The sequence below is a fragment of the Macaca nemestrina genome, chromosome 5, assembly GCF_043159975.1.
Source record: "Macaca nemestrina isolate mMacNem1 chromosome 5, mMacNem.hap1, whole genome shotgun sequence".
NCBI lineage: Eukaryota > Metazoa > Chordata > Mammalia > Primates > Cercopithecidae > Macaca > Macaca nemestrina.
In genome coordinates, this window is record NC_092129.1 from 7,276,651 (window position 1) to 7,300,390 (window position 23,740).

At 34.3% G+C, this 23,740-nt stretch overlaps 1 long non-coding RNA gene across 4 annotated transcripts in view; it reads right to left on the bottom strand.

Annotated features, from left to right (window-relative positions):
• LOC105487533 (uncharacterized) overlaps positions 1-16,556 on the bottom strand; it is a 55,729-nt gene extending 39,173 nt beyond the window's left edge. For all 4 annotated transcript variants that reach the window (XR_011623259.1, XR_011623260.1, XR_011623262.1 and 1 more), the window contains exons 1-2: positions 16,425-16,556; positions 16,072-16,312 (exon numbers count right to left, since the gene is read on the bottom strand). This is a non-coding gene — a long non-coding RNA (uncharacterized lncRNA). The remainder of the gene's footprint in view (positions 1-16,071; positions 16,313-16,424) is intronic.
• Positions 16,557-23,740: the final 7,184 nt, after the last annotated feature.

Below are 23,740 nucleotides of genomic sequence, written 5' to 3' on the forward strand. Positions count from 1 at the left end.
CAAAAAAAGCATCTCTTTCAATAGTGTCAGTTTACGTGCTTTTGTTAACTTTATGATTCAAGTCTTTATCCAAAGAGTTGTGTCACAAATAATTCAAGTTCACATGATTTACCAAATATGGTATTAAGGTTTTATAAATCATCATGGCCCAAATGAGATATAATTCAGAGATCTTTATGTTTAATTAAATCTCACAAAATGTTGAATTGTCTAAACTGCTTTAATTCATATATCTCACAAAAATTTACTTTGTCATCTAAAACAATAAGGAAATTTTCCAAAATAGAATGCTTCCACGCAAATATATAAGAAAATTAAATTAATATTCACAATAATTTTCTCTGTGAGTGCTCATTATTTTAAAAAATAGTGTTAATAAAAATATCCTTATTGTTTTCAAATCCACACTCCCGGAAAAAATGAAAGTAAATAAAAATTTAAAAAATAAAATAAATGATTGCTTTTATAAAACTTCCAAGATAGTTCCTAATATTCCGTGCTTTATTTTTGTAATCAAGTTTATAAACACCTAAAAAACAAGAAAAATTTACTATATCATAAGTTTTTTTTAAAAAAAAAAAGAAAAGCACTTAAAATTCAGCTCAACTCTTAAAAATTTAAGTACTGTTGTTGGATCTTCATGTATTATTTAAAAGTACCAGTGAATGCATTTATAAATTATGTTTCTAATGGTATGCTAATGGAACAAAATGAAAAAAACAGTCAAGAATTGTGTTTTTACAAATAACCTTTGGCTGACATCAATTTAGGCATGACTAAATACTAAATACACACAAAGTTAGAGTAATAATGACAAGATGTCACTTTATTTTTAAAAATTCTCACCTGCTTTTCGAAATTAAGAAAAACACAAAAAAATTGCCCTGCAAGTTGCAGATTCCAATGCTTCTTGTTATCAAGAAATTGCAAACCCAGTGGTAAATTTTGAAAATATGTGGTATTAATTATTATGCATTTCCTCACAAACTCCACGCATCTTTTGCATTGCATGTGAGAGAGTGTATATATTGCCTTTGAATCTAACAACATTAGTTCACTCCATTTCTCCCTTTGATGTTACACAGTAACTTTTATTTTTTAATCTTGTTTTAGTTACCAAATGGTAATTTATAGTATAGAAATATCAATGTTTTCTTTTGTATTTTAGAAACAGGTTCTCACTATGTTGCCCAGGCTGGCCTTAAATCCCAGGCTCAAGCAGTCCTCCCATCTCAGCCTCCCAATTTCTCAGCCTCGTAAGTAGCTGGGACTATATGTGTGTACCACTGAGCCCAGCCAATCAGTTTTTGTGTACTCTTTCCAAAATGAATATTTCTATACCATTTTTAACATATGGCACTAACAATGAAAATCATCATTGGATCTCATGCCCACAACATTTTCAAAATCAATCAGGAGATTTAAGTGGAACATAATACATTATGTCTCTTTATATTTACTTTGAGTTTGTTTCCATGAGTAGCTGTGGCATTCACCTACAATAATTTGTACATGCTACAGGATACCAGGATTTGATTCAATACAATTAGAAAATACATAGTAATATACTGACGTGAATGAGTGGCTGAAAGTTGAAATTTAGACAAAAAGAAAGAAGACTAGTAGAGAAGTTAAGAGAACAGATTTAAAAATCAAAAACTCCACGTATGTAATGAATCAAAGTAAAGGAAGTTTTAAAAAGTTGGTCATATTCAACTCAAAAGAAATTTAACTTGAGGTGCATCGCAGAGAACAATTCTTTGGCCTGATTTATTCTGAAGAGACAAAAAATGTGGAACTGAGTCAAAGTCATCACTTTTAATGTAAATCAGTTTCCTTAGAATAGTGCTATTGAGGCATTCTTGTGCTTATACATTCTAAAAGTGAGACTGCACGGTTTTACTTTCACTTTGGATGTAGAAAACTGCAGTAGAACTTTGCTCCCACTCTAACAATGAGTAGCAGCCAGAAAAACTATAAAATTATAACTGTTTCAGCCCATCAGAGAGCCAAAGCAATCAAGTGAACTGAATTCCAGTATGTGACATGCCCCTCAGAGAGTACAGGGGCACATGAATTGTTTCCTCTTTTGGAGCAGGAGAGGAAGTGGTAGCAGCAACCATGATACAGGCAAGAAAAATGTCTTCAGCAAATGGTTAAAGGAAGAGTGTGCTCCTGAAGGAATCAGCAACCATTCGCCAGCTCCTTTGTGCCTGCAGCTACCACTGGATGCTTATGGGGAAGACTGAAGCCCAGAGCCATCCCAGACACATCCCAGACATACAGATGGTGAGCAGCTACTGCAGGAGACAGGCACCGAACTGTCAACACCGTGAACTCTTCTCTCATAGGAAGCAAATGCCATGTGCTGCTTGGGGACAGCCAGGAAGTGCTGCTGCCATCTAGTCTTAGGCCAAGGCCAGGAGCTTGAGGGGAGGGTGGAAAACCTGCACGTCTCCATCTGTCATTCACAATGTAACACTGATCTACTAATATGAGAGGTGTGGGGAAAACACACTCATGGACACAGCCCTGCTCTGAAACAAAGGAGAGCTCAGCTGACACTAGACAGGAACAAAAAGACACTTGTGTTCAAGCACCCCCACTGACACGCCACAGAGACTGGCACCTTGTCAGGGAGGGAGGATGGCAAGAAATCCCCACCTCTGAAGTTCAGACGCACAAGGCCTGACAATGACTAAGGATGGACCGGAAAATGGTACCCCACCCTTCCCCCAAAAGACTTGCCCCAGAAGCCTCGCACTGAGTAACAAACAACAGCAGTCTACTGTGGGGAAATAATTAGGAACAAATAGGCACTCTGAGCATTGAGAGAAAGGCGATTAAGATGTGTCCATTGAATATGCTAAGAAAGAAAAGACAATGTCAGAGATAAAGAATTCCTTTGACAGACATGCCAGAAAGCTAGACACAAAATTGATCTGCCTAGAGGAAGAAAATGGAGGAAGCTGAAGACAGGTCAATAGAAATTTTTCAAATTGAAACTCAGAGAGAAAGAAGGAATAAAATGGAACAAAAATCCAAGAGCCCTGTCAAAAGGTATTATATACGTGTAATTGGAATTTCAAAAGAAGAGAAAGTGGGACAAAAGAAACGTTGAAGATATAGTGACCAAGAAATAGACAAATGAAATGAAAGGAAACCAACCACAGATCCAAAAATCTCAAGTAACCCCTAGCAGGATTAAAGAAAAACTCTAAATTTATCATAATCAGACTATTAGAAATCAAAGAAGAGAAACATTTTGAAAGCATCCACAGATCAAAGAAGAATAAAAAAGTACACAGAGACAAAGATGAGAAGACATCAGGCTGTCATCAGAACCTATGAAAATCACGAGAGAATAGAGCCACATGTTTAAAGTACCAAATGAAAAACCTGAAAATCTAAATTTATATAACATGTGAAAATATCTTCTAAAAGTTAAAGCACAGAGTTTTCTTTCAGAAAATCAAATCATGAGTGATACTGTGGCCAGCATATCTAAACTAAAAAATATTTTAATGAAGTTCATAAGACGATAATATAAGATGGAAATTTGGAAACATAGAAATAAAGAGAAGCAGAAATAAGAAAAATGTGAGCAAATATGATTTTTTTTTTCTTATTCACAATATCTCTTAAAGAAAACTAAATGTCTAAAGATTAATAACAATGCTTTGCAGGATTTACACTATGTAGAATTCAAATGTATGACAAAAACAAGGAAGTGGGGAGGAAATGAAATTATATATTGGGAAGTTTCTTAGAAATTATGTGAAGAGGTTTTTTTAAATATGTGACTGTGATCATTTAAAAATGTATATAAGCCTGGCCGGGTGCGGTGGTTCACGCCTGTAATCCTAGTACTTTGGGAGGCCCAGGGGGGCGGATCATGAGGTCAAGAGATCCAGACCATCCTGGCTAACACGGTGAAACCCCGTCTCTACTAAAAATACAAAAAATTAGCCAGGCGTGGTGGCGGCGCCTGTAGTCCCAGCTACTGGGGAGGCTGAGGCAGGAGAATGGAGTGAACGCGGGAGGCGGAGCTTGCAGTGAGCCGAGATGGCGCCACTGCACTCCAGCCTGGGCTACAGAGCGAGACTCCGTCTCAAAAAATAATTATATATATATATATATATATATATATATATATATATATATAAGCCCTAGAGGTAAACAATTGAAAAATAATAAATCACAAAGTTCTAACAATAAGCCAATAAAATAAAAATGAATAATAAAATATATTTAATTATTTCAAAATGAGGCAGGAGAAAGGACAAAAGGAATAAATTACATTTAGAGAAAATAGAAAATGAATAGCAAGATGGAAGACCAATTCTCAACCATCATGAAGAATTAGATTAATACAAAATGTCTAAATGCCCAATCTAGAAGACAAGATAGTAATATTGGATATAGAAGCTATCCAACTATATTTTTCTATAAGAAATATACTTTACATAGAAAGGTATACGTGAGTTAAAAGTTAAAGGACAGAAAAAGTTACATTGTGCAAATCCTAAGCAAAAGAAATTTGCAGAGGCTCTATTAGTATTAGACAAGCTAAATATCAGAATGAGAAATATTACCAGGGATGAAGAAGGAAATTTTACATGTCCAGACATCAATTTCCCAAGAAGACATAACAATTCTAAATATGAATGCAGCAAAAATTCAAAATTCAAAATATACAAAGTAAAAACTGATAGAACTAAAAAGAGAAACAGAAAAATCTACAATTATAGATGAGAACATCAATCTCCTCAGTAAATGTGAGAGGAATGAAGGAGGCAGCTGACTACATGTGCTATAGACATTACAAGAATAAAGGAATGCTATGTTGAACTCTTTGCCAGTAAACTTAATAATTTTGATGAAATGAACAAATACTTGAAAAACACAAATCATCAAACCTTACTCAGAAAAGAATATAAAACTTTATATCCTGTAAGAAATTAATTTCTTAGTTAAAATCCTCTGACAAGTATCTTGGCCAAGGTTACTTCACTGATTAGTTCTATCAAATATTTAAGAAAGGAATAATACCAACCCTACATAAACTCTTCCAAAAATTAAAAAAAGGAGGAAAAAAATCTTCCTTATAAATTTTAGGGGTCCTTCAATTACCCTAATACTGAAGCAAAAATGTGTTTGCAAAAAAAGTATTGACTAATATGTCTCATGCACGTAAGAATTATCATATTAGGAAATAAAAAGCCATATGTAAAAAGGATAATATACCATGCCCATACTGGATATATGCCATGAATGAAAGTTAATTTCAATATCCAAATGTCAATTAGCATAATAAACCATAACATACAACAAGTTAATCAAGAATTTTTAAAAATCTTCTTAATGGGGGCAGAAAAAGCATTTTGCAAAATTCAACACCAGTTTTTGCAAACTAGGAATGGAGACAACCTCTCCATCCTGAGGAAAGTCTTCTATAAGGAACCAATATCTAACATTATACTTCATGATAAAAGACTGAATATTTTCCACCTAAGAGTGTGAACAAGGCAAGAATGGCTGTCCTCATTACACCGATTTAACATTGTACTAGACTTAGCCAGTGCTTTGTAAAGTAAGAAATATTAAATTATAAGAAATAATGGGTATGCAGTTTGGAAATAAAATAAAAATCTATATATTCTCAGGAAACATGATAATTTATGAAGAACTCCCAAATGAGTTTCTAGAAACAACCTGCTAAAACTTTTAAGTATGTTTACCAAGGTCACAAAAAACAAATTTAATAAATAAAACTTCACTATATTCCTATATATTAGTAAAGCAATTCTGAAAATAGAAATATAAAACATACCAATTACAATAGCATCAAACCCAGAAATATTTAGGAATATATTTAACAAAATATGCACAAGACTTCTAAACTTTATACAATATTGCTGAGAGAAATTAAAGTAGTAGATAAATTATGAGCTATCCTGTGTTCCAGGGACCAGAAGAACCAAAATTGTTAAGATGTCAACTCGCCTCAAATATATCAATAGATTTAACATAACACTGATCAAAATCACAGCATGTTTTCTTAAAATAGAAAGTAAATGAGGTGACTTCAAAATTTTATATGAAAGATTAAGGAACTAATACAGTCAAAAGCATTTTGAAAAAGAAGAATGAAGGATGGGCATGGTAGCTCATGCCTATAATCCCAACACTTTGGAAACCGAGTCTGGTGGATCACTTAAGGTCAGGAGTTTGAGACCAGCCTGGCCAACATGGTGAAACCCCGTCTCTAATAAAAATACAAAAATTAGCTGGGCGTGGTGGCACACGCCTGTAATCCCAGGTACTAGGGAATCTGAGGCACAAGAATCACTTGAACCCGGGAGGCAGAGGTTGCCGCGAGCCGAGACTGCACCATTGCACTCCAGCCTGGGCAACGGAGCAAGACTGTTTCAAAAAAAGAGAAGAATGAGGTTTGAGGACTTATATTACATGATTTCGAGAATTACTAGAAAGCTACAGTATTAAAAAGAGTGTTGACTAAGAATAGACATATGTAACAATGGAATAGAATAGAAGTACCAGGAACGGGCACATCTATACAGGGTCAATTGATTTTTTATAAACATGCCAACTGAATTCAAAGGGAAAATGATAACCTTTTCCACAAATGTTGCAATATGCAAACACTTGCGTTTAGTTGGAAAATTAGATGGTTATATGCAAAAACAAAACATCCGGACCTTTATCTCATACCATACTAAAATTATCTTAAAATGGGTTAGATATTTGAAGTTACAAGATGTAACTACAAATTGTATAAAAGTAAGCATGGGAAGAAATATTTGTGACAATATGGTAAGTAAAGGTTTGTTATGTCATTCATAAGTTGGCTGGCTTCAGAATTTAAAAATACTACTCATCTAAAAACGGTTAAGAAAATGAAACAAACCAGAGACTGGGAAAAAATATTTTCAAAATACATACCTAGCACAGAAGTTTTATCTATTTTACATTTAAAAACTCATAAGTCAACAATAAGACAAACAATCTGATAAAGAAATGGCAAAATATTTGAATTGCTACTTCACCAAAGAAGATATATGAATGGGAATTTGCACATGAAAATATGCTCAACATCTTTAGTTATAAGTGAAACGCCATTAGGATCAGAGGAAGATACCACTACACAGACACTAGAAAGGCTAAAATTAAAATTCTGTGAGTACCACATGTTGGCAGGGATGTGTAGGAATTGGGGATGCAAAATGGTGCAGCTGTTTTTTTAAAAAACAGATTAGCAGATTTTTGTGAAAATCAACATACACTTACCATATGACCCACCAGTTTTATTCCTTGATATAGGATTTCCCAAGGGAAATAAAAACACATTTCCCTACAAAATAATCTACACACAAATATTTGTAGTAGCTTTGTTAACACTGTCCCAAATCTAGAAATAACACAAATGTTCAATAGGTGAACAGATAAGCAAATTGAGTAAATCTGTACAATAAAATACTATCTAGACACTTAAAGTGCTGAACCATTGATATATGCAACAATATGAATGAGTCTCAAGATCACATGAAAGATGCTGGACACAGAAGACAACGTTATGAACATAAATATGATCTTTATGTATATGACATTGGAAAAGGCAAAATTATAAGGGCAGAAAACATCAGTGTTGGCCAGTGACTATTAGTAGTAAGAAGGAATTGACTTCATAAAGGCACAAGATAACTTTTTATAATGATGGAAATGTTCTATTTCTTCATTGTGGGGATGGTCCCATGACTGCATATATTTGTCAGTGATTCCATGACACACTCAAAATTGCTGACCTTTATTGAGTTTAAAGTATATCCCAATAAACATGACTTTAAAATGATGGGACTACAAAAATGTATAAATATTTGAGTATATTTGGAAATTGTTATTTAATGTCCTAAATATATTGTAAAGCTTGATTTTTAAGTTTACCATTAGTCCCCATTAATGTATCTACTCAACTTAGTAACGGAATGAAAAACAAATGATTTTCCATGTAAAGTGACTATCTTTAGCAATTTCTAAAACTTCTTAGGCACTTCTGAAAATAATTATTTAAATTGAGACTAAAAAAACTGCATGAAATCAGACATTGGAGAAAAATTAAAATATCATTAGAATAATATTTTGCCTTGTACACTTAAAACTAATATAGGAACCCTGATAACCCTATGTTAGAGTGCTGTCTAATCCAGTATTATGGTCATGTCTGTCATGTTTTGTATTTAAGCAGAAATGAATATGTATATTAGTCTCAACACTTTAACAAATTGTTTTAAATCTGAAGACTCTATTGTAAAAAGCTTACTTAACAAAAGTCACAAATATGAAATAACCATAAGTAGCAATATTGTGCAATGAGTATTCTTAGTATGGTGACTTTGCTAGAAATGAACAGTGGTAGAATTGAAAGTCCAGTCTCTTGATTCCAGTCATTTTCAATAAGTGACATTGCCTGATACAACCTTAGAAGAGCTGGGCTTGAACTCATGAACTGTTTCATTAGGCCAGTTCCTTAATGTCTTTTGGCTCAAGTTTACTTCTAAGTGGAGATGTTAAGAACTTACCATCCAAGGTTCTTGTGAGTGTTACAGAAAATACATATAAACTGTGTAGCATAACTACTGGCACAAAACAAAACTCCATAAATGATTCATGTTATGAATGAGGACATGCCCCCTATGAGTATAGAATGAAATTGTTCAACAAATTACATGGATTAAAAACAGCATTTGAGAAATAGTTTACAACCAATCTTTGTTTTAAGTGAATAAAAATAATTTTAATCTTTATAAAGAAGTGAATGTTTAATTTGCAGCTGAAAATTAAATTTATAACTGTTTTTAAGACTGAAAGCATTAGTATCATTTTGATGAAGATGATGTAAAGTGACTACATCTATCACTCACTTAATCTTATAAAAAGGACTTAAAGGACAGGTAGGGAGGATATTTACCTGGTATTAAACTCTATGGCATCAAGTTGTTTAAGGCCTGCTTCCATTCTGATTGGTCTGTGCTGGTTTTTAAATGTTATCAGTTTTATTCCTGAAATAGTGTTGATAATTCTAAAGTTTCAGAATGGCCTTCCACTCGCAACAACATAACAAACCTTAGATTCAGGCATTTTTCCCTCCAACCTACTGAAAATTTTGTATATAATTCAATAAAACTCATGTATATCAGTGCTCACAAGAAAGAAAATAAATTCCAGGGGCTAAAACCAAAAGCACTGGAAACTGATATCCACAGTGACAAGCTGTCAATGACACCCTCGTTTGTTATCTAAAGACCTTTGGCTAAAGAGAGGACCATGATCAGAATACTTGACAGCACTGAGACAAGATGCTGGGCTCACTCCAAACAGTGAAATAAAAGAGGTTCTGCTGACCAAAGCCAGGACTCTTCAGTGAAAAAGTAAGTTAGCAAATGTCTTCCCACTGGAAAAGGACTCTACAGTGTACCTTACAAGCCACAGGCATTACATTCAAGTGAGAAGAAAAGAAATACAATGTTTTCTTGAGAAATTATAGCCCTAAACCTCACATCACTGGGCCATGGGGTTCAAATTTACACAAAAATTCAATAAAATCATTTAAAGTGATCACATATTCCTGGCATCTTAAGCACATGGTAGAAGCAAAAGCAAATCTTTTCTAGAGAAAAGTTTCCTCAAGAAAGTCGATGTACACATTCTTCAAATGTACTACAAGCCTGGGTAATCTGGAAGATGTATTCAAAGTTTTTTAAAATTATAAATACATAAAAACTCACCATGAATAAGGGTCAGATGAAACAATGAACAGCCACAGATCTGGATTATAAACTAAATTGGGTTTTAAAATATAAAGAAATACATGAGAACATTAGCAAGATAAATAAGTAATAAGATTCAATAAAAATTAATAAACATACTGATTTGAAAAATGACTGCTTAGAAAATGTTACAATACATAACCCTATTGAAATAAAATCTGTCTTTAAGTTGAACATAAAATTAGAATTGAAAGAATATTAGAGAAACAGAAACAGGACTTGAAAAAGAGACATAAAAAGAATCCAAGCAATATAAATTTAAAAAGAATTCTATACTAAACCATGGTGTAATGAAACTGCAAGACATCAAAGTCGAAAATCTTAAGAGTAGAAAAAAAATTGAGCCACAGAGAGAAGGAAAGTGATAAGCCACAAAAAGGGTAGTTGGCCTAACAGCAGATTTACCAGCAGAAGCGAAGAAGCCAGAAGATAAGAAATAACACGTCCCAATTACTTAAAGAAAATAACTATAAACATAAAATTGTATACAATACTAAATAATCATTTAAAACCAAGTAAAAATAAATAAATTTTTGAATAAAAACTTCAGGTTTACTCCTAACAGATGGACGTTCAGGAAACTTAAGAGATATGCTTCAAAAAGAAGGAAAATGATATTAGAATAATGATCTGAAATGGGATAAAAAATGAAAAGAAACAAATTAGCAAATAGGTTTTAGAATAAAAATAATTGACTCTTTATAGCAATCATAATATCTGAATTCTGGAATTAAAAGACATATTGGCCTGAAATGTCAGAAAACTTGTGAGATAGATGAGCATAGAGTTACAGTGGTCTAAGTGTTTTGATTGCTTGGGAGGAGAAAGATACAATGATTAATGTTTGATTTTACGTACACATAACAAAAACTTAAGAACAAACACTGACGAAATTGAATTAGCAATGTAATTGTCAAAGATTAGGAGAGAAAACAAAATAAAATGAAGAATAAAATAAAATTAAGGCAGAAAAAAAACAAAAAGAAACACCGGAAAAGTAGCAAAAACTCCACACATAAAATTATAGAAGTTATTTTTAAAAATAGTATTAATGACTATAAATGTAAAAGGAACAAAACACATTTTCTCAACATAGTAAATTTAATACTGAATTAAGGAAAACTTCCATATATGGGAAATACTTTTTAGAATGCTAAATAGCTCGTAGATTGAGATGTAACATTAATAGAAATTTTAAAAATAGAGAGAGAAAGCAATAGTGATAAAAATGATATTAAATTCAAGGTTGGTAAAAGAAAATTTTAGCAGCACTTAAAAAATCCTTAAAATTATACATATATATGTAACATAGATAAATAGCTGTTTTCCTAAATGTTTATATTAGAAAATAAAGAAATAATACATGAGCTAAACATCCAACCCAAAATATTTTTAAAAGAACAACATAACAAAATTTAGTAAATACGTAGTATCTAGCATGATTACTTTTTTTAAAAAGACAAAAGTAATGTCTTTAAAATTTAAGTTGACAGAAGTAATCAATAACATGAGTTATTTTTTAAGCACAAGTAAATAACATCAAAATATTTGTGATAAATTTGAAATTTGATCAATACAGACATATTTCTGAAAAAGATAACAATGAAACTGATATATTAGAAAAATAACACTGACTGTTCGTATAATCATTAAAGAAATGTATTATCCAAAAGCTCACTCATTGAAAATGCAAACCAACACCGAATTTAGATGGTTTTACAGGTTCTACTCAAATCCCATGAGAAACAAAATATCAATATTACAAAAATTACCCAGGAAAACAGGGGAAAAAGAATACTTTCTAAATAACTTTAAAAATCACGACTAGTTTTAGTACCATAATTGGACAATGGCAGTTAAAAATAATATTACACACAAATTTTATTTTCACATAGATATAAATATTTAAAACAATAATTTCTGGAAAAAATCAGGTGTTAAAAAATATATTACTACCAAATTGAATTCCTGCTCATGTTTAACAAAATGTTGGCAGTATTAGCAACTACAGAGAAACAAAAGAATGAAATGAAAAGTATTGGTATTACAGAGGAAAAAAGAAAATACCATTAGGAGTAGTCAATATGATTGCCTATTGTTCACATACAAAATCCAAACACTTTTGAATTGATTATTTTAGGTTTAAGATTTAAACGCCCAGGAACAGGCTCATGCATGGATGGAAACTCTATATACAACAAAATAGTAGTATTGCAGATCAGTGGGGAGAGGATGGACTATTCAACAAATTATATTGGGATGATTTGTATCAATATGGAAAGAAATAAAAATATATTGACATATTCAAGATATAAAAATCAATTCTGTGCACATTACCAACATAAGCACAAAATTAACTTTTAATGAAAAATACAGAATTACACCTACACATCTTCAGAATAGGGAAAATTTCCTTCAACAAGTAAATAAAAGTGCAAAACGTAACAAATAAGAATGATTATTTTCACCACATCAAAACTAATAATATACATTCACCAAGAAATGCACTCCTCAAGAAAATGCAAAACTAAGACAGGAACCAGAAAATGTTTGCAACACATAAAATAGACAATAGCTACTATCTAAAATAGGTAAAGAATTTTTAAAAAAAGAACATTCATAATAATATTGACTGTAATAACAATAACTGCAAACTACACAAATATTGATCATGAACTGAGTGTAGGACTATATTGTGTTGTATTCATATATTAAAATAGCATGTTGCATTAAAAAGTAATGAACTAGTGCAACACTACATTTTTTTCAACAAAAATCGATCTCATAATCCTAGTATAATAAAAAAAATCTAGATTCAAAAGAATACGCACAGTTTATTTGCATGTAATTGAAACATTAAAAATAATACTATATATTCATCAAAGAAACCCACATACATAGTAAGTATAGACAGAAATATGTGAAAATAATAAAGTCTAAATTTAAGGTACTGTTTAACCCAGAACAAACAGAAAGATTTATTGTTGGTAAAGTGCTTAAGTGTTTTCAATTGTATCGGTAATGTTTTATTAGTATGGATAGGGACTATATCATACTTACTACATTGTTTGTACATTAGTATTTTCATACATTAAGATTTTAATTATGTTATGTAAATTATAAACACAAAACTTATTTATTTACTCATAGCTACTACTTATTTTGGAGAAATTTTGTCAAAGGGAAAACAAACTATCAGCTTCCAAAAGCCTGGACATTTCTGGTGATACGGAAATCTAGATGATGAACTTGGTCAATGTGGTAACTGCTTTTCTTGTCAGAAGTTTCTTATTTAATCAGTAAGATATTTAAACATTTATATTTGTCATTTTAATTCCCTAATTGCAATATCACCATGTATAAATTTATGCAGTTTTATTTTAATCAAATTGGATTTAAAAAAAAACTACAAAGCAATTAAAGTTCAAAAAACCAGAAAATTTAAATGTTATTTCTCCATGGTTCCCAACATAGATTCTGATTCCTTCAGAATTTATCCATATTGATTATAATTGATGTCTTAAATTTTTTTGTGTTATTTTAAAAAACCAAGAGGAGAATATTAGGGGAACCCACCCCAAATATTTTGGCATAGGTTCTTTCTATTTTCCCTAAGAGTCAGCCAGCTGAGAAATAAAGATATTTGGTATAAAGAGAGGAATTTTACAGCTGGACCACCAGGGGTGACATCACATATTGGTAGGACTGTGATGCCCACCCAAGCCTCAAAACCAGCAAGTTTTTATTATGGGTTTGAAAAGGGGAGGGGTGTAAGCACAGGCAGTAGATACAAAGATCACATGCTTCAAAGGACAAAAAGCAGAACTACTAACAAGGGTCCAACAAAGATCACAAGGCAAAGGGCAAAAGTAGAACTACTGATAAGGGTCGATGTTCAGTGGTGCACATATTGTCTTGATAAACATCTTAAACAACAGAAAACAGGTTTCAAGAGCAGAGATCTGGTCTGACCACAAATTTACCAGGGCAGAGTCTTTCCCCACCCTAGTAAGCCTGAGGGTATTGCAGGAGACCAGGGCGTATCTCAGTCCATATCTCCACTGCATAAGACAGACACTCCCAGAGCGGCTGTTTATAGACCTCCCCCCAGGAATGCATTCCTTTCCCAGGGTGTTAATATAATTTATTCCTTACTAGGAAAAGAATTTAGCAATATCTTCCCTACTTGCACATCCATTTATAGGCTCTCTGCAAGAAGAAAAATATGGCTCTTTTTGCCCAAGCCTGCAGGCAGTCAGACCTTATGGTTGTCTTCCCTAAAAATCGCTGTTATTCTGTTCTTTTTCAGGGTGCACTGATTTCATATTGTTCAAACACACATGTTTTACAATCAATTTGTACAGTTAACACACTTATCACAGTGGTCCTGAGGTGACGTACATCCCCAGCTTACAAAGATAATAGGATTAAGAGATTAAAGACGATGTAAGAAATTATGAAAGTATTATTTGGGAACTGGTAAATGTCCATATTAAAATGAAATCTTCACAATGTATGTTCCTCTGCTATGGCTCCAGGTGGTCCCTCCATTTGGAGTCCCTGACTTCCCGCAACAGAGAATGCAAATTTATCAACATTAAGGTTGCATAGACTAATTAAAATTCTTTATTTCTTTCTTTTGTCTATTTCCGTATCAATTCAATGAGAGTAACTCATGATGTTCATGCTAATTAGGAACTTTAACTGAAAATTTATAAATATGTGTTTGACAATGAATGATTACTTTGTAAATGCAGTCTGTTTAGTAATCAGTATATTTTATATCAAAAGGTCCAGAAAAGAATATTAACTAAAATTGTGCTTGCTAATAACCGTTTTGAGAATCACTGAACCATCAATCATCATATGCAACTGCATTCTTAATTATGTAATGATCAAAACAATTTAAAAAATATTACCAGCTTCCAGTAAGATCAACTTATAAGTTATTTAAGAATTTTTCTGCCTTTTCACCAGGAAACCATGTATGATAATGAGGGAAAACAATGCAATAATAAACTACAAAACACTTGATTGGCCAAATTAGGGAACAGAAAAAAACAAAAAATTTGAACTATATGAAAATGCTGTATAAAGCTATTAAGACCATCAGGGCTGGGTAAGAACTCATAAAGCAATAAACCAAAGCCGTGATATTGAGTCAGAGAAGAATTTGAAGAAGAGGAAGGGTCTAGTAGAGGAAGATGTCATAAGTTCCCAGAAAATGTACACTCTAAAATAAGAGTGCTCCACTTTATTTAGAACTGCTATGAGTTGGGCTGAGATTGAAAAAAGGTAAAATACTTAGAGACACAAGAAGAAAAGTAATAAAACGTTCAGCATCTCACAGGTGACAGATCTCAAAGGGCGAACAAAAACACTGCTTCTGAAGCAAATGGATCACTCTGGAAGGCAGGAGTCACTCTACTTGGTAACAGTGACCAGTGAAAGAATAAGCACACAAGGCTGATTGAGAAGGCTCTGAAATGTGTAAAGGTCTGAAACATGAAATACACAATTATGCACAGAGGTTTCACATCTTTAAAAACAATGGTTTATCTCTATAGCAACTAAGAGGAGAGCACTTGAACTAAAAAATCAACAAAGCTAATCTGCCTCTTCCAACATTGGAATTGCCTACTAATTTCTATAGATCATTTTTTCTAAAATAAATGAAAAGGGTTGTGTGGCATTCATACACGGATATTATAAGAAAATATATGAGAAAAGAGCAATTAGATTTTCCTACAAGTGAGAGTCAGCAAATTCATCTGTAAAACACCTAAATAAAGTAAAAATGAAACAGAAATAACAAGAGATAAAAGGGATCAGTGAGCAAAGCTAAGGAACACATGCAAGCCATAGAAGAAAAAACTACAACACTGAGACAATAAAGAAATACACGTTAAAAGAGCACATCAACAGATCACAAAAAAATACAATAAATGCACCACCAGAATAGACTGCAGTATAGTATATTGTATATTTACATATATTATTACATATATTATTATATATTATACACTACATGTACATATGTCTTATATAGTATGCTATATTATATAATAGTGTACTAGATTATACTCCCACACAAACCAAAATAAAAAGCTGTACAATCTACAGAACGATAACTTTTCTCAACTTATCAGAAAGCTGATGTAATAGGGTAGCCACCCACATCTAAGGAAAGATATGTACCTCCAGGGAGAAACAGAATACTCACCTATGGAAGAAGGTCTCAATATATGTGGGTAGAAATAATTCAGCTAAAAATTGTATCCAATTGCTTAAGGACTGAGAGTCAGATAAAGCAATTGTATGGAACACCACCGAGCTATAGACCCAAGGAAAGTTGATAGTCCATTGTAGGTTTTTCTCCAACAACCTACTGTGTGCCCATGAGAAGGAGCAGCATCAAAGAGAGGAGAACACTTGTTGTTGAGTCCTGGAAGATGGTGAAGCTGCTGTAGGAGAGAATGAAACGGCACCCAGTTACTTCTCCCATAAGGAACAAAACCTTCTGCCTCTGAAGAAAGGCAACAAGCACCATCAACCAGAGAGTTGATGAAGACTCACAATGATTGGTGGGAGGGTAAAAGTAAATGTTCTCTACTCCTCAGAGAGTTGCAGAAAACCATCCTAGACCCAGGAAATTGAGCTCCCCTACTGCTGGGTCACTTGGAGTAATTGAGAGGAGCTGGGTCACTTGGAAACTCTGCCTCGGAAACCATGACACAGAGCCTAAGATAGTGACTAAACAAGGAAAACAGAATCCCCTTGCCTCTGTCGCCCAGGCTACCAAGCACCAAGTAACAAGGAATTTCTACTTTGGGGGAAAAAAAGGAACCTGAAACTAGATCCTCTCTTAGGTCTAGATACAAAGGCAAACTTGGAGTTGTGGTTGAGGAGGAACATTGAGAAAAATGCTTAGGAAAGTTATCCAGAATCCAAGCACAAGGTAATGCTGGAGGAATTTGAAGATAGCAGTATACTGAAGGCAGACATGGAAACAGCTAATTGCAAACCCAGACTGACTTTTAACTAGATTGACTTAATCCTCCCTACCTCATCACTAATAGCATAGCAGAAAATAAGCATGCCCAATTCCAGACATAAATGCTACTTACTACATTGTCATGTACACTATGAACATCAATCAAAAATTATAAAATTAAAAAAGACAAAAAATACTTCCAATAGAAAAAAGCAATCAACAGAATTAGACACAGAAATGATATAGATATTGAAACTATCTGTAAGAGAATACAAAATAACTATGAACAACATGTAACTCTAATAAATTACCACAAAATTGGTAAGAACACAAATGCGTTCTCTTATAGTTCCACATGTGAGATCCAAAATGTATCTTTCTGGGCTAAAATCAAGGTATTGGCAGGATAATAGTGCTTTCTAGGGGCTCTCAGGGAAGAATAACTGTTCTTGCCTTTTCCAACTTCTAGAGATTGACTTCATTCTTTTGCTCCATGCCTTCTTTGTATCATGGAAGCCAGGAATGACTTGGCTTATAGTGCTCCAACTCTTTTACCTCCCGCTTTCACAATGAAGAACCCTTACACTGGGCCCACCCAGATAATCCAGGATAATCTTCCTATTTTTAATTCAGTGGTTTAGCTGCCTTAATTCCATCTGCAAACTTAATTCCTATTAACGGTATAACATATTTGAAGGCTCCAGAGATTAGGATATGGATATCTTTAGGGGTCATCGTTTTGCCTACCACATAGGAAATAAAAAATATGTTAAGAGAGATGAAGAATGCCTCTAACAACTTCATCAGTCAACATGACACAACTGAGGAATCAGTGAACTTTAAAACTGTTGAATAGAAATTACCGAAACTGAGTGATATAACAGACTTTGGAGACTCAGAAGCAGGGGTATAGGAGGGAGGTAAAGAATAAAAACTACATATTGGGTGCAATGTATAATAGTCAGGTGATAAGTACACTAAAATCTCTGAATTCAGCATTATAGAATTCATGCATGTAACCAAAAACCACTTGTGTCCCCAAAGCTATTGAAATAAAAACAAGAAATTACCCAAATTGAAACACAATGTAAAAAATAAAGTGGTTGGAGACACAGAGCGTCCACAAGCTGTGAAACATCACCCAAAGGTGTAATTTATATGGAATTACAATTCTAGAAGGCGAATAGAGAGAACATGGGCCAAAACAAATATTTGAAGAGATAATAGCTGAGAATTTTTCAGATAAAATGAAAATATAAAAGCACGAATTCAAAAAGTTTAGCAAACATCAAGCCAGATAAATACAAAGAAAAAGAAAGAACAACACTGGGATACTTTACATTCAAATTCCTACATTTGCCAAAAGCAGAAAGCATTACAAAAGAATAAAGGTAAGAATTAGAGGAGACTTTTCATCAGAAATTATGCAACCTAGAAGACAATGGTGTGGCATCTTTAAATTACGAAAAGAAAAAAATAATTATTATTCCAAAATTCTACAGTCACAAATTGTATTTTAAAAATTAAGAATAAGGAAAAAATTTTTCAGACAAGCAAAGTCAAAGAAAATTCATCAATTAAACATTCATTACAAGACAAATTAAAGAAATTTCTTGAAACAGAAGGATAATACCAAAGTTTGATCTACAAAGAGATATTCCCACAAACGATAAAGGTATATACAATTTTTTTCCTTCTTGTAAATAGCTATAAAAAATTATTGGCTGTCAGGCCAGGCACAGTGACCCACACCTATAATTCCAGCACTTTAGGAAGCCAAGACAGGAAGCTCCCTTGAGACAAGAAATTCAAGACCTGTAATCTCTGCACTTTGGGAGACTGAGGCGGGCACATCAGTTGAGGTCAGGAGTTCGAGACCAGCCTGGCCAACATGGTTAAACTCCATCTCTACTAAAAATACAAAAATTATCTGGGCCTGGTGGCACATGCCTGTAATTGCAGCTACTCCGGAGGCTGAGGTGGAAGAATCGCTTGAACCTGGAAGGCAGAGGTGGCAGTGAGCTGAGATTATGCCACTACACACCAGCCTGGGCAACAGAGTAAGACTGTCTCAAAAAAATAAATAAATAAAATCAGCCCAGCATGGTGGTGCATGCCTGTCATTCTAGCTACCTGGGAGGCTGAGGTGAGAGGATTACTTTATCCCGGAAATCTGAGGCTGCAATGAGCTACAGGAGAGGCTTTTAAATCTGTACTCTATTTTTAAGTCTTCTTTCATAGACTATGAGCTCTTCCTCTGTTAATATTTGTATCTCAGCACCTAGTATAGTGTCTGGCTCATAGAACACATCTGATAGATTAATGAGCTGTGAAACTCCAAAATTTAACATCTTCAAGCTTTTCTCCTCATCTTACCATGTGATATGTTCCTTCCAGAGTCCCTCACATTTTACCACATGCTTGTAGATTTTTTCCATATTGAAGAACCATCATTTAGGGCTTGGTTCATAGAGTCATACTCTGTCATTACTCATTATTAAATATTTCCAAGAAGGAGATGACTAATGCAGATAAAATTTGATTTATCTTTCCAGGAATAAAAGGGCATAAGCCATGGCGGAACAATCAACAAAATATTCTTTCAGATAATTCATAACACTAAAAGAAAGCATAAAAAGTGTTTACATTTTGCATTGTAAAATATAACACTAGTGTTGAAAATATCCATTCACAAAGATGATTTATTAAATGAAGCTTTCCATGTAAATTCCGTATCATTATTTACACTAAAGAAGCAGTTACTTGTATAAAAAATTATTGTTAGGGATCTTATTATAGGAAAAAAATATCCTGACTCTGCTGCATCTAAGAACTATAACTCTTGCCGGGAATGTATATTAATCAGAATTCCCATAAGTTTTAAACTATTTAAAAAATATTTCTCAGATTGTTTGACTGTCTCAAAAATGTTTGAGAAGCATCGTGAAGCCGTGGAAGGTGCCTTCAAAAGAATGGACCCGAGAACAAGTGAACAGTTTGCAGATCTGTGCTAAGGACCTCGCAGAGATTCGAGTTCACTCGAGTTTATTAGTGGGGACATTTTGAACATTGATTAGTATATGCCTTAGAACACTTCTGTTGAAATAAATAAAACCCTATTAAAGTTCATTTATACCCACATGGGGATTTTATTGTGAGGTTACCCTGTGTCTCTCGGAAACCAAGGAAAGAATGTCTTGCGAGTTCAGGAAAGTAGAAAATGTATGGACTCAGCTATTCTTTCTCCTTATCTCAATTCTACTTCTCTTTGCACCTGCTCCTTTTTCTCTCACTGTTCCCCAGTCTGTGCGGCCATTTGTAACCCTAAGTATACTAAAGACAGCCCGAGTCACATAAAAACACTGCTTTAGGTGTGATTACAGATGTCTGAATGTGGTGTGCAGTTCGCCTCAGTCCTAATGGGCTGCCCCCTCTTGGCAGAAGTCCTGCTAGTGAAGAGGGAGTGATGAGAGGGCAGCCACATTTTACAAAGTGACCCCGGGATAAGTGAGAGGGAAGGCTGACTGTGCTCTATCAACAAACTCTTAGCATACGGCGGCACTACTCCCTAGCAGATGTGGAGCAATCTGTTCTGCAGTGTAATGGATCAGGTTGACCATTCTCCGTGGAAGGGATGAGTGAGAAGAGGTGGTGAAGCCCGCAGAGGTGGTAGAAAGAGCATCCAGGAGGCAGGGGTGTTTCCCTCAACTTCCTTTCCTCTTTTCATTTTCCCCCAAGAACATATCCAAATGAATAGTCTCAGAAAGGATGGCCCTGGAACTCCAAACCATTTATTTATTTTCAAAAGTTTAATCTAGGAGTAGGTACTATGGCACAGTGATCGAAATCAGACAGACCCAACTACAAATGTTTAATTTACCACTTACCGATTATGTGAACAAAGGGCTCAACCTCTATCAGCTCCAGTTTCTGATGTGTACAGTGGGGACTGTCCAGGACGGAATGATATGATCTGTTTAAATCCCCTGCCTAGGGCCTGGTGCATGGCAAATGCTCCCACACAGCTTACTCTAATGAGCACTAGACTAGCAATTTAGGAAAATTGTGGCTTTTATTTCTCTGTGTATTGTTGTGCCCTATTAATTATGGTTTGGAAAATTGCTCACATTTACATTATCCCTAATTATATTAACAACTGAACCTGGATAATTATGCCAATAACTGAATGACCCATTTTGGATGACCTGTTATGTGAATTAGTAAATTGTGTGAACAAGAATGAAGGCATCTACAATTGCTTTGTGTATCTATTCTAAGGAATGGAGATGTTTAAACATTTGCAAGGAGCACTTATAGCCTCAAAGCTGAGTACACTGTGCTTATGTTGGGGTGTGTGCATGTGTGTGTGTGTGTGTGTGTGTGTGTGTGTGTGTGTGTGTGTGTGTTCCTGAGGACAATAGCTGTACAGGCTTAGTTATTACATTTTAATGACTTGTAAGGTGAGATATAGGAGCTCTGTGAGCATAGTGTTGTGTTCACAGTTGCAAGGGCAAAGGAGAGAAGCTGGAGAGTGTTTTACTTCATTTAATGTGTAAATAATATTTTTTAAAGATTTGATTCAAACAGGAGTCTTCTCCAAACACAAAGGGCATCACCGTGGTTGCCAGCATGGAAAGGAAACTTTTCGTGTATGGAGAAAAAAACTCAAATGATGTCTGTATCTGTAGCCCTCTCAAAGATGTTACCCCTCTCAAAGTGGAGAAAAGGCATTGCCCTAGAAACTGCATTTCATGGATAAGAAGAAAGTGATTTTAAGGTTTTACGCAAGGAATGAAAGAGCAGTTTGGATTAGCCCAGGGCTGTGAGGCCACGAGGACAGGAAATGTATTCATATCAATGATGGGCACATGACCTTCCAGAAGAAAGCTAATGGCTTAGAATCTGAATTAGAAGAGCTTTCTTCAGTTTGGAGGCTGGACGGTTACTTGAAACAGAGCTTCTGCTTGGACAATTATCTCCCAGATTTCAAAACAGATGTGGAAGGGGTTTCCATTATCAGTGTGGCAAATGCTTTCACAGATGTCTTAGTTTCTACATCCTTTCCCCTAAACCATAGTCATAAAATAATGTCACTTTGAAGTTTCTGTTTGCATCTCAGGAGCTTCCCACACTAATCCCTTAAAATATAGGCAGGGTGACTTACTTGTGTGCATCTCACTCAGGAGATAATGAGCAGAGAAACTGCTGACTTTTAAGCAGAGCCTCCTTGAAAGGTCTTGATTAACTCTTGCTTTATATCAGTTTGTAAAAGGAGGAAAAACAAAGCAGTATTCATTAACTCCTGCCTTGTTTCTTTGAAATTTTGGGTGAATCTATTTTGTATGGACAAACTCAAAGAAAGACCAAATGGAATAGTGCCTTTCATTTTGTTCCCACACTAAGTCCAACTTTTGCTTGCTTTTAGAATAGTGTTATATATCAGGGACTGTTGGTGATGCTTCATATGCCTCTGCCAAAATAAAATGCAAACCAATAAAGGTAACCAGAATATATTGACCCCAAATATGCCTCTTTGGCATAAGAATTATTTTGAGCTGAAGGCAATTAAGAAGCAGAAACCTCTGGAAAAGCTCTCTGCTCTCCTCCCATTTGCCAAAAACAGGACATAAATTTACAAAGTTATCCTTCTCTACCAGGAAGGACAAGAGTCAATCAGCAGAGATCATTCTAGACCCTTATTAGCCTGGAATCTGCACCAGAAGACTCTATATAACAAGCTTTACTAGCTAGCCCTTATGTTTCATTCCTTTCTCATATATTTGCCTTCTGACAATTTAATACCCCTGGAGACTCAAGGCCTTTTTCCTTTGTCTTGTCCCTTCTCTTTGCTGATCCTTTGCTAAAATATTATATAAGTCCAAGATATAACCAAACATTCAAGTCACTTATCCCCTGTTAACAAACGTTTGTTCTCTTGTCAATTTGTCTTTTGCCAGTCTCATTTCATTTATGGGGCCCCAGCTGGACAACCTAAGACGGATTGAGAAATGGATTATTCCACCCTTATACCTGCTTTTCACTTCTGACATGTTTTCTTCTAAGAATGAATGCAGTTTATAACAATCACTAGGTTAGAGGTTACTTCTCGAGGACACGCTGTTGCGTGAACTATGACTGCTGGTTGTCTACCTGTTGCAGTGAGTAAAGTTTTATTGCCATCTTGTATGGCTCTTTTCACACCACCTTGGTGAAGTTGAATAGTTGCAACAGAAACTACATAGCTCTTTAATGAAACGTTTGCCAACTTCTGCACAGCTGAGATAATTTTTTAAATTTCACATCCTTATAATATTATTAGAATTTTCAATTAACATTTGAATACCCATTGTGTCTACAGCTTTGTCCATGGAACCCTAAGTCAGATGAGTATCTATTGAGATAAATGACATCAAAACATCTCCTTAATAGCGTTTAGTCAACAGTGCCTCAGCACTTGCTATCACGCTACTTGATGAGTGACCACAGTAGCAACATCACTTCACTTTTTAATTACACTCAATTAATTGCAATGATGTCTAATCTAGTACTAAAAAAGCTCAAACCACTATCAGGTAGTGAAAAATATACCTTTTCTTTACTCTTTTTTTCTTAGTACCTTCTGTGAGTAAGTGTGTTATAAGTTTAATTGGTTTAATTATACCAAACAAAATCTATAAGGAATATGGTAAATGCAATTAAAATGTAATCAGTTCATGTAGAACAGATACAATCCGGGTTTCTTCCAGCCAAATAAGCTCATAATAATACACTTGACCTATTCAGGACATAAAAGAATTTCTATATAATGTGGGTGATTATATTCTCAGTTTGATATACATAAATGTGAAAATAGGAAATAGTGTGCTGATTAAATCATTCAATTCAACTTGCCTTTGTA